We start from the raw sequence: 11,670 nt of genomic DNA on the forward strand, positions 1-11,670 counted from the left end.
GATACGAAATCCTCGACCTTGTTCTTCAAGTTGAACCACTTCTTAACCAATGTTTTAGGCCATGAGAGCTTTAGTAAGAACAGGAGAGCATATAAGAAAATTTCAGACCAACAATAGAATGCACATAACAAAAAAGAAACACACACACATACAACAACAATTGCACCACTCTATGATCGAGGTTGTTTTAGATGTACCTTGAGAGCCACAGCTCCCCCAAAGACTGTCCAAAGAGAAGTTTTGGGAGAGCACTAAACGCCAGGTTCTCTGCCCTTGGAATTAAGTAAATAAATTTCAAATAAAGGATTCGTTGAAAAACTTTTTTATTTTCTTTAATAAATTTTGTTGAGAAATAAGTAACATAAAACAAATATTTTACTGAGGCAGTACCTAAACACGATATTTTCTCCAAAAATAAAGTTGTTAATTTAAAAAATTAAAAACTTTTTGTAAAAAAAAAAAAGAACAAAAACCTTGGAGGATATGTTGGATCCTTTTTTTATTAACTAGAAACAAATATAATTTAGCTAAAAGGATGAAGCAAAATATTATTCCTTAAAGATTCACCCCAATGAAGTTTCACATCTTCCTAACTACTATTAAAATTTTCAGATTAGCTGACAACAAATTTTGGTATGTTAACGCACCTTTCACTTTGGAGTAACGTTCAATGACATCATCTACAATTCTGTCAAGGCTTGGTATAAAACCATCGAGACCTTCTGAAAGACCAAATCCTAGACAATCCATAGAAAATACGTCATAACCTGACAATGCTAACTTTCTTGCAATTCCTGAAACACAGCATCGAAAAAGAAATCAATATCTATTTTGGTATACAAAATTTCAAACTAGGCCATATCTACTAATTGACAGAAGCCACATGCCTTCAAAGAAAAATGTGCAGGTGTCTCCATAGCCATGACAGTAATACACCATTGCTTAGGACGGGTAATCTCTAGAATCCAACTTTTTTAGAATATACTCAATCTTCTGGAGTTGACTTCATATGTCTGTTCCAAAGATTTATCATCTTAGCTTAAAAACATTGAAACAAGATTGCATAGACTTCCAAAGAAGTACAGAAGGGTGTTAAAACTTTCATTCATAACTCATTTAACAAAGCAGCTTTGAAAAAGAGTATATGATCTTAGCAAAGCACATAATTCTTGGTATCTTTTTCTTTATTCGACAGTTGACACAATATGAAGACTTCTACTAATATAGATGAAATTGTATTGCAGCTGACTTCTCTTCCATAGCCAAATGAATTGCATTACAACTATCTATTAATACATCTGGAAGAACTACCCAAAAAACACAACAATTAAGGTTTTGAAATCTTTTAACTACTCAAGAATGTATCTAATCCAGATATGCCTGACTTTTAAATAATTTGGATACAAAAACAAATTATTTGTAAAGCATCAATAGAAATCAAGATAATAAGATTTTTAAATTCTTCAAACCTACCAATTTTCGTCTAAACTTCTTTTGTAAAGGACTCCACAACTAGTATGTAAGCATAGTATGCATAAATAAAGTTATCACAAGAAACTCTACTTAACAAACTCAAACCCAAAGAAAAATGACAAACCAATAAAATACATTCAATCTATTTACCAATAGAAGATAAGCAAGCATTAATCTAATGGTGACAGACAGAGATGACAATAGAATAAGCAAGCATTATTTTATTTACCAACGAAGAGCTAGTAATAAGAAATGCCAATAGTTTACCGACAAAAAACCTAGAAAATATCTTACCAATTGATGATTTAAATATCGAAGGTTTCTCGGGTGGTAGAGCTCCAGTGGGATTTAGTGTGGGGTGGTGGTAAATAGAGTCCTAAAGTGGTAGAAAAGAGTCAAATAAAATCCATAAATGCAATATAAGGAATAATATAGTTGCACAGACAATCAATTAGAGTTCTCACTTCAGAATTTAGATGTTTCCCTTTCTCTTCTTCCTCTTCAATTGTTCGTCTTTTTGGAGGTCCCAAATGACTGGCCAGAAGACAAAATACACAGTGCTTAAATATAAATTATAAACTATGGTATATTCCTGAAAGGGAAAAATAATTTAATTGCATGAAGAACAATAACACCAATAATAAGCAAGAGAGTTTTTTTTTCTTTTGAACTCAATGGCCATCCTATAACTGTTGCTTCTTTCTTGTTTTTTTTTTCTTATTAATTATTATTCATAGCAAATACTCAAGGCCAGTAAAAGTTATCTGCTATCTACTCCCCTAAGAAGCATGGAAGACTGTCCAAATTGTGATATAAAAAGGAAAACCTACAAACATTTGAAATGGGCAAGCAAAATCAAGTAGGACATTTGCACCCAATCGAAGCAGAGAAAGAAAACCAACCAAATTGGTAAGCAGCTCAAAAACTCAGTTGAAAATGCCAACACCAGCATCAGCATTGCGAGCCAGCTTTGTCCACCCCGTGTGGTAGGAGTCTAGGCAATCCACCTGCTCATCTGTATGAGCCCCAAATAAGTCTCTTTGCGCCTCCACAAGATTGGCAGGCAGCCTAGCACGCCTGTACTTAATATGTGATTTTCCTTGATTAATCGGAAATGTGAATAATGAAATGAGAAAAGTTATCAATTAATTTGAGTCAAAAGCCTATTGGTATAAAATAAATCGAAAAAAAACCATAAATACTCACCAAAACATACCTACAACAGCTCCAATGGTATAGATCAAGCTTCATCGACGACATATCTCAACACGAAAGGGATTCGACATTGTGGTTCAACTTTCGACAGTAAACGTGGTTTCAACACAAAGACTAGGTGCAGATTGATGGTGTGGCATCCTGTCGACGTCCGACAAGTTAAATGGCGCAAGGGGGTGGCTAGGCGGTAGCTTCTCGGGTTATCAACAATAGAGGTTCCTCGTCGATGTGCAAGTGTACAGCCTATCAATTGTAGCGTGATAGACGACGAAAGAGAGAGATGGTGAGGAGAAAAGAGCGATAAAGAGAGGGAGTGAGCAGAAGAGAGCGACGGAGAGAGGGGGAGAGATGACAACGGGTTTCTGAAATTTGAGAGGGGAGAGGAATGAAATAAGGGTTACTAAAATTTGAGAGGGAAATGAAAGGAGGAGAAAATGATTTGGTGAAATTTTGGGGAAATCCTTTTAATTTTTAATTGAAGATATTTTATTCTCACATTTTTCAATAGCTCTATTTGAAATGGGCTATCCTCGTGGGCTATTAAAAAGCCAATTTCTTGTAGTGAGACATCTAAACGATCGTGTAACCAAATTTAAGCGTAACCAAATTAAACGATCGTGTAACAAAATTAAACGACGGAATTGAAAAGATAAATTGTAGCTATATCTAAACGATCGCGTATAAATTGTAGCCATATCTGAATGATCGTGTATAAATTGTAGCCATATCTAAACAATCGCATATCAAACAATAACCAAATCTAAACGATCACAAATATATTACGCGCACGTTATTATTGGCGTGATTGACGGGGCATTTTTGGTATTTTATTCTGTTTTTTGAATTGTTCTATAGAGTGTAAATATTTTGCCGCTTTTTTATATTTTTGAAAAGACCCCTATATCAAAAGGGTTTTTTTTTAAATATAACATACGGACAAAACATTTATACTGTATAAAACAATTTTGAAAATAGAAGAAGCCCACAATTGGGAAATACAATTGAATTTCTCAAGTCAACATGGGATTAATCGGCCACATATGCAATGTGTAATTCTTCTTCTAAACTATCATGATATGCAATCGTGTAGTTCTCTTTGAGAATGGAAAAAGTGTTTCTTGTAATTCTTCTTATAAATGATCATGATACGTGATTGTATAGGAAATGATACAACATCGTGTAGGTAATTTATATACGAGGGAAAAATGCTTCAAATTTAAATAATTTGTTGATCATGCTAAACAATCGTATTGATTAGGTAGGCGATCGTTTAGATCATATTAAAGTGATATTTAAACAATCTTGATATTCTCAAAGAGGAGCTATAAGAAAGAAAGAGAAGATGAAAAAAGAAAGAAAGAAAAAGAAGATGAATAAAAACATATGAAAGAAAATTTGGAAGACGAGTTAAAGAAATCTGGAAAAGGAGATGAATTAATGACAAAGAAGAAAGAGAAGTGACTCTGTAATACTAAGAGTAAATCTGGAATTTATGAAAAAGTTGTACGGACATAGTTTAAGTTCATTTTTTTATTTCAAAAACATTAATAATTAACCCTAAACTTTGTTTTTAAGTCGTAGTATTTAACTTTCCTTAAATGTACGGATTACATAATAATGGGAGAAAAATATTAAAACTGAAAGTTCTTTTATTTTTCAATATAATTCGACAATTGGTTTTATAAGGTTAAGCGAAGATGACCCTGATTCTCAAAATCTGTAAAAGAAACACATTCTAACCAAAAGGCCCTAGTGGTATGATTTTTAATCCCTTCAATTAATTTTGAGTACGGAAATCAAAAAATTACAGTGTCATCCCAACACTACAAATCCCATTTCAACTTACCTGTCTTTGCCTTTTCAAACAACGTATAACAAATAAACTAAAAAAGCTGCACATCGTATAATAACTTCAATAAATGAGAGTCAATATAAAAACATCCTAGATGGTTTAGAGAAAATGAGTTCAAGCAAGAGTATTAGTCACATACTTAAAATTCAATATCACACCAATCTCTTTTGACAACCAACCAAATGTATCAAATGGTCAACAATAGTTGAAGGTGCTACATAAATTTTGTTCTTAGTGGAAATTGACAATTGTGTTCATAGTCAATGACAACACAAACAATCAGAAGTAATATGATAAGAATGAAGTGAGATAGTTGAAAATACTGTTAGGCCATTTAAGCTTAAACTAGGAAGTAATTGAAGGAATAAATAGAGAGGAAATTTGGTGTTGTTTTAGTTGGTTTAGACTTGAGTAATAATTTCAAGAGAGAGTACTAGTACAATTTTCTTAAAAGTCATTTGTAATTCTAATGTCCTTTTATTTTTCAATATAAATCTACTATTTTGTTCGACCACAAGATTAAAGACATTATTCGAGAGTACTTTTGAAAGGGTTGAAGTTACTCTGATGGTTGCCTTGCCATTGTTGTCTTGGTGAGTATTTATCAAATACATATATTGTGATTTGTATTGAGCCATGTTAAAGAAAAGACTTATATCCTATTGGTTCTTAAGAGCTCACTTTCTCCTACTCACTCAACTATCATGTTGTTGGATCTCAAATTCAACCCAGAATTCTCAAGAAGAGAATGAACAATTTTATTGAATCACAATGTAAAATGTTCACAAAATCGGAATCAAGAAATGAATTACAAAATGTAATTCATTCACAAACAACTCTCTAATTGTAACCCTATCTCTCAAGAGCTCACGATAAAAACTACCACAATGAAAATACTCACTCCTAACTTTCTCTTTCTTATTGCTATTTATACTCTTCCAAGTGGTCCCCCTTATAACCGACGAACAACTATTCTATCACTTATTATTTACGTTCTTCTTCCTTCTCTGATATTGATGAATAATCGGTGGTCTAACACACGTCTTCACATCATTTTGAAGCTAATAAAAGAAGAAAATAATTTATAGCATCATTCTTGTTAATGGAATAAAACTTTACTATCATAACATGATAATTTAGTTGTCCTCAATGTGGAAGTTCGGAAATGATTGTTGAAAGTCATCATATTTCTCCCACATAGCCTCATGACTCAGCTGTCCCTTCCAACTCATCAGTACCTCCTAATCTCCTTTATCATTCTTCTAGTAGTCGTAGGCTTCATCTGGAACTGCAATCCACTCATGATTTTCCGTCATGTAAGGAGCCAAATCCTATAGATTCTGACAATCACTGAAAGCTCTCTTCAATTGGGAAATATGAAACACAGGATGAATAGTTGCATAAGGCGACAACTTCAGCTTATAAGCAACAACTCCTATCCTTTTAAAGACTTTATACAACCCAAAATATTTGGGTGAAAGTTTCTCATTTCTTCGTTTTCTCATAGTAACTTGTCTATATGGTCTTAGTTTTAGATAAACCATATCTCCTTCCACAAATTCAACATGTCTTCGTTTCAAATCAGCATAGGTTTTCATCTTGTCTTGAGCCACTCTTAAATGTTCCTTTAATGTTCCTAAAGCTATATTTCTTTGCTTTAGTTGATCACCAAGTTGGGAGTTAGTTGTGTTGTGATCTCTATAAAACACCAATGGTGGAGGAGTTCTACCATACACTGTCTGAAAAGGGGAAACTTCGTGTAACGACCCAACTCTTTATACTAAGCTGAGGTCGTTACTAAAACGGAACGATGACAAGAGACACTTTTTTTGAAACGAGGGAAGAATAAATTTTCATTAAAAACGGAATATTAAAACACTGAAACATAAACGCGGAAGCAAAACTGAGTCCCCATATGGCATGTCACGGATCCTTCTCTGTCGCTCGCCAGCTTTCCTCTACCTTTACCTTCGCCTGAAATGTTAAACATAGAAAGAGTGAGTATAAACATATACTCAGTAAGGGACCTACTACTAGTCCCGCTAGGTGTCTGTTAACTTCCCATTAGAGTCCTGAAAAATGGTACCCAATCTCTGGCACGTTCCCGAACACGTGCAACATGCGCTCCCGTAGGAACGAAAATCTGGTCTTCGGTGTCCCGAGGGAGCACCTAGGACATGCTGGTCTGTAGTGAACCCGGGGGTAACACTAAGACAATCGGGATGCGAGGACCCCGTCGAATCACTCGAATCATATCTATATCCATGCTAGACTGGCGTCCCGTCGGACCACACAGTCCTAAATAGGTGGTGATCCCGAAGGACACCCATGCAGGTACGACTCTAATAGACAAAGTTAACAGAACACCATATCCATAGCATGTAGCATAACATAACATCATAACATGGCATGAGTATTAATCTTAACGTCCCTAAATCATGTGATTAATATATCATGCATTAACAATCATCAACAGTCATCAACAACATACTACCGGTCATTAACATAACATCAGCCATCATCAATCATCAACATAATAATCTCAGTCATCATCATCAACATCAACTATCATCATAATCTCGGTATAATCATTATCATCAAATTATGCATTTTAGCTACCATCAATGCATAATCATAATTACATGCGGTCTCTTGAATCCAGTTCGAAGGTCTAGTAGGAGAATCTCTTACCTGGAGATTTAGCCAAACAAAGGTACTCCCTAGTTGACAGTAAAATTCTCCAATTAACTTGATCCTAATCATAAAAGGAACACTTAGTATCTCAATTAATGAAATTAGCAATTGACTAACACCCAAAAATTCTCCCAAATTAACTTTCTAAAAATTGGGTTGAAACCAATTCAACCTTGATTGGGAAAAATCCAAGATTTAGATCTTAAAAAGTTTAGCCAATTGAACCTTTAAAGAAACCTCAAATAGATCCAAAATTAAATTAATAAAATATTAATTTAATTTCATTAGCTTACCAAGGTTACTCAGATGGAGGTTGGAAAATCCTCTTATCCTTGATGAAAAATTCATCACTTTAAATCCTCAAGCTTCCAAAGAGACCAATCTTAACTTTAACTGAGGCGGCGACAACAGAGGGTTATCTTAGAGAAGAAGATAAAGAACCTTTTTCTTTTTCCTTTATTTCCATCTTAAGCATTCTAATGCTATTTATAGACTCACATAATAACAATAATAATAATAATTATTATTTCCTTTTCCTTTTCCTTTTAGGATATATATAATAACAATAATATTTATTATTATTATTTTCTTTTCCTTTTCCTTTTAGGATATATATATAATACCAAAAAATATACATATATCTTTATTCCCATTATCTTTCCTAAATCAATGCCTTAATCTTAGGCATTTACAACTATTAGTAATAATAATAATACTTCTTTATTATTATTATTTTTCTCTCACCAAAATCTACAATAAATATATATTTATTTAAACCATTATTCTCTCTTGCAAATAAATATATATCTTTTTTGTCCAATCAAATCAACCATCTCTCTCCTTATGGATTATCTTCTTTTCCAAACAAATATAATTATATTCCATCATATAATTAACTTCACTTTTCCATATTATTAATTAAATATATATATCCATATATATATACTCAATTAATTACAATTCCACAAAAACTAACTTTTCCCTCCAAAATCTCAAATTAACTTAAGTCCTCAATTAATTTAATCAATCAAATCTTTTCCAATAAATCACTTATAACTTCCAACATGAATTATCTTAAACCAACCATAACAACTTCACTCCATAATCAAGATTTATCTTTCTGCAGAATAATTAATTATCATCCACAATAATTAATTATTATTTACCTTTCTTCCAAAATAATTAATTATCTTCTACAATAATTAATTATTATTTATCTTTCTCAAAAATAATTAATTATCTTCCACAATAATTAATTATTGTTTACCTTTCTCCAAAGTAATTATCCTTTTACAAATAATTAATTATTGTTTATCTTTCTCCAAAGTAATTATCCTTTTACAAATAATTAATTATTGTTTATCTTTCTCCAAAGTAATTATCCTTTTACAAATAATTAATTATTGTTTATCTTTCTCCAAAGTAATTAATTATCCTTTTACAAATAATTATATTTTCCCAAAATATAATTATTTTACTTTTTCTCCTTTAATAAATATCCTTTCTCCAAAACACAACTATTTTTTCCTTAAATAATTATATTTCAACAAATATAATTATCGTTTCCTTTAACATAATAATTATATATATATTTCCACATATACATATAATTATTCAATCTCCAACAAACTTTCCACCCCACAATTTAATTAAATGACATCCATAATTATTTAATTAAATTCAACTTCAACAACACTAAAAATCCACAACTTTACTTAATTCTCTTAACCTACCATTTAAACAAAAACTTAACAAACACCACGTGCCAAAACCTCTAATTAATTAAATATTCATCCAAGAAATATTTAATTAATTTCAATTCCCACATAAATCAAATAATTCTCATTAAATGGATTCAAAATAACGCCCAATAAATTATCTTAATTTTTGGGGCGTTACAATCTTCCCTCCTTTAACAACTTTCGTCCTCGAAAGTTCTAATCTTTGAACAGCTTGGGATACTTGGCTCTCACAAATTCTACCAAATTCCAAAATCTTTAATTAAATATACACACCCATGTATATATATTTAATTAATCTAACACAAAACACCAAATACATTCCTTAACTTCTAATTCCACTTAATGTAATACCCATAATAAGTTCCTTAAATTTATGGGGTGTTACAATCTTCCCTCGCTAAGAAACTTTCGTCCTCGAAAGTTTTAGTTCTTGAACAATTTCGAGTATCGAGCTCTCTTGTCATACTCTTGTTCCTAAGTAGCATTGTCAACTTGGTAACTTTGCCATAATATTTTCCTAAGTGCAACTCTCATGTTGCGCAATGCTTTACTTCACTTGACAAAATATTACTTTTCTCAAACACTTTTCTTTCCTTTACACTTATCCAAGTAAAACTTAATTCATAAACCTTCAAAAACTACGTTCTATTTTCCAACTTCAAACTTCGACCAAAAAGGTATTCTCCACCATTTAGCAATCTTTAGAAGTCACTAATTTCTCTTTTCTTGTTTGATAAAGTTCAAACTCATGTCCAACTATTGCTTTCTTTAATGACATCAACTTAACTAGTTATTCTAAAGAAATTCGTTATTTCATCACTTGTACTTTAAACTAGATGTAACTTATCCTTCATGGTAAACTCAAAACAATTTCTTGAAATCTCACCAAAATAACTATGCACTAAAGTTTACTTTGTTCCTTCTCCAGCAACTCAATTCTAAATACCGTCAAATGTGTTTGATATACTTGAACTTAACCATGCCTTTAGTTTCCTTTAAAACCACCAACATAACTAATGTCTTAGATATCCAGCCACAAAGCAGTTCATCAGGCTGAACACGTTCTACTCTTTTGCCTACTTAATCACCCCTTTGAGCACCTCTACGTGGCAACATTTTTCTTAAAACTTTACCACCAAAGCCATCACCATTTAAATCATAACATCCATGCAGTTCTAGTTTAATACAGGCAAGGTCACGTGCATATTCATAATCATGTATCATAAAATACATACCTGGCGAGTGACGAAGGACCGTAATAGCCATAGGGACAAAAATCAAAGACTCACATCGTAAGTTAGTCTACAGAACCTAAAAGCTGACGCTCTGATACCAACTGTAACGACCCAACTCTTTATACTAAGCTGAGGTCGTTACTAAAACGGAACGATGACAAGAGACACTTTTTTTGAAACGAGGGAAGAATAAATTTTCATTAAAAACGGAATATTAAAACACTGAAACATAAACGCGGAAGCAAAACTGAGTCCCCATATGGCATGTCACGGATCCTTCTCTGTCGCTCGCCAGCTTTCCTCTACCTTTACCTTCGCCTGAAATGTTAAACATAGAAAGAGTGAGTATAAACATATACTCAGTAAGGGACCTACTACTAGTCCCGCTAGGTGTCTGTTAACTTCCCATTAGAGTCCTGAAAAATGGTACCCAATCTCTGGCACGTTCCCGAACACGTGCAACATGCGCTCCCGTAGGAACGAAAATCTGGTCTTCGGTGTCCCGAGGGAGCACCTAGGACATGCTGGTCTGTAGTGAACCCGGGGGTAACACTAAGACAATCGGGATGCGAGGACCCCGTCGAATCACTCGAATCATATCTATATCCATGCTAGACTGGCGTCCCGTCGGACCACACAGTCCTAAATAGGTGGTGATCCCGAAGGACACCCATGCAGGTACGACTCTAATAGACAAAGTTAACAGAACACCATATCCATAGCATGTAGCATAACATAACATCATAACATGGCATGAGTATTAATCTTAACGTCCTTAATCATGTGATTAATATATCATGCATTAACAATCATCAACAGTCATCAACAACATACTACCGGTCATTAACATAACATCAGCCATCATCAATCATCAACATAATAATCTCAGTCATCATCATCAACATCAACTATCATCATAATCTCGGTATAATCATTATCATCAAATTATGCATTTTAGCTACCATCAATGCATAATCATAATTACATGCGGTCTCTTGAATCCAGTTCGAAGGTCTAGTAGGAGAATCTCTTACCTGGAGATTTTAGCCAAACAAAGGTACTCCCTAGTTGACAGTAAAATTCTCCAATTAACTTGATCCTAATCATAAAAGGAACACTTAGTATCTCAATTAATGAAATTAGCAATTGACTAACACCCAAAAATTCTCCCAAATTAACTTTCTAAAAATTGGGTTGAAACCAATTCAACCTTGATTGGGAAAAATCCAAGATTTAGATCTTAAAAAGTTTAGCCAATTGAACCTTTAAAGAAACCTCAAATAGATCCAAAATTAAATTAATAAAATATTAATTTAATTTCATTAGCTTACCAAGGTTACTCAGATGGAGGTTGGAAAATCCTCTTATCCTTGATGAAAAATTCATCACTTTAAATCCTCAAGCTTCCAAAGAGACCAATCTTAACTTTAACTGAGGCGGCGACAACAGAGGGTTATCT

At 33.0% G+C, this 11,670-nt stretch overlaps 1 long non-coding RNA gene across 1 annotated transcript; it reads right to left on the reverse strand.

Moving 5' to 3' along the window:
* Window positions 1-10,390: 10,390 nt before the first annotated feature.
* Window positions 10,391-11,670, reverse strand: LOC127143853 (uncharacterized). Its single transcript, XR_007815417.1, has 3 exons — window positions 11,543-11,670; window positions 11,246-11,310; window positions 10,391-10,529 (listed from the first exon to the last, which is right to left on the reverse strand). It is a non-coding gene; the product is annotated as an uncharacterized LOC127143853 (long non-coding RNA).

This window comes from Cucumis melo, chromosome 11 (assembly GCF_025177605.1).
Source record: "Cucumis melo cultivar AY chromosome 11, USDA_Cmelo_AY_1.0, whole genome shotgun sequence".
NCBI lineage: Eukaryota > Viridiplantae > Streptophyta > Magnoliopsida > Cucurbitales > Cucurbitaceae > Cucumis > Cucumis melo.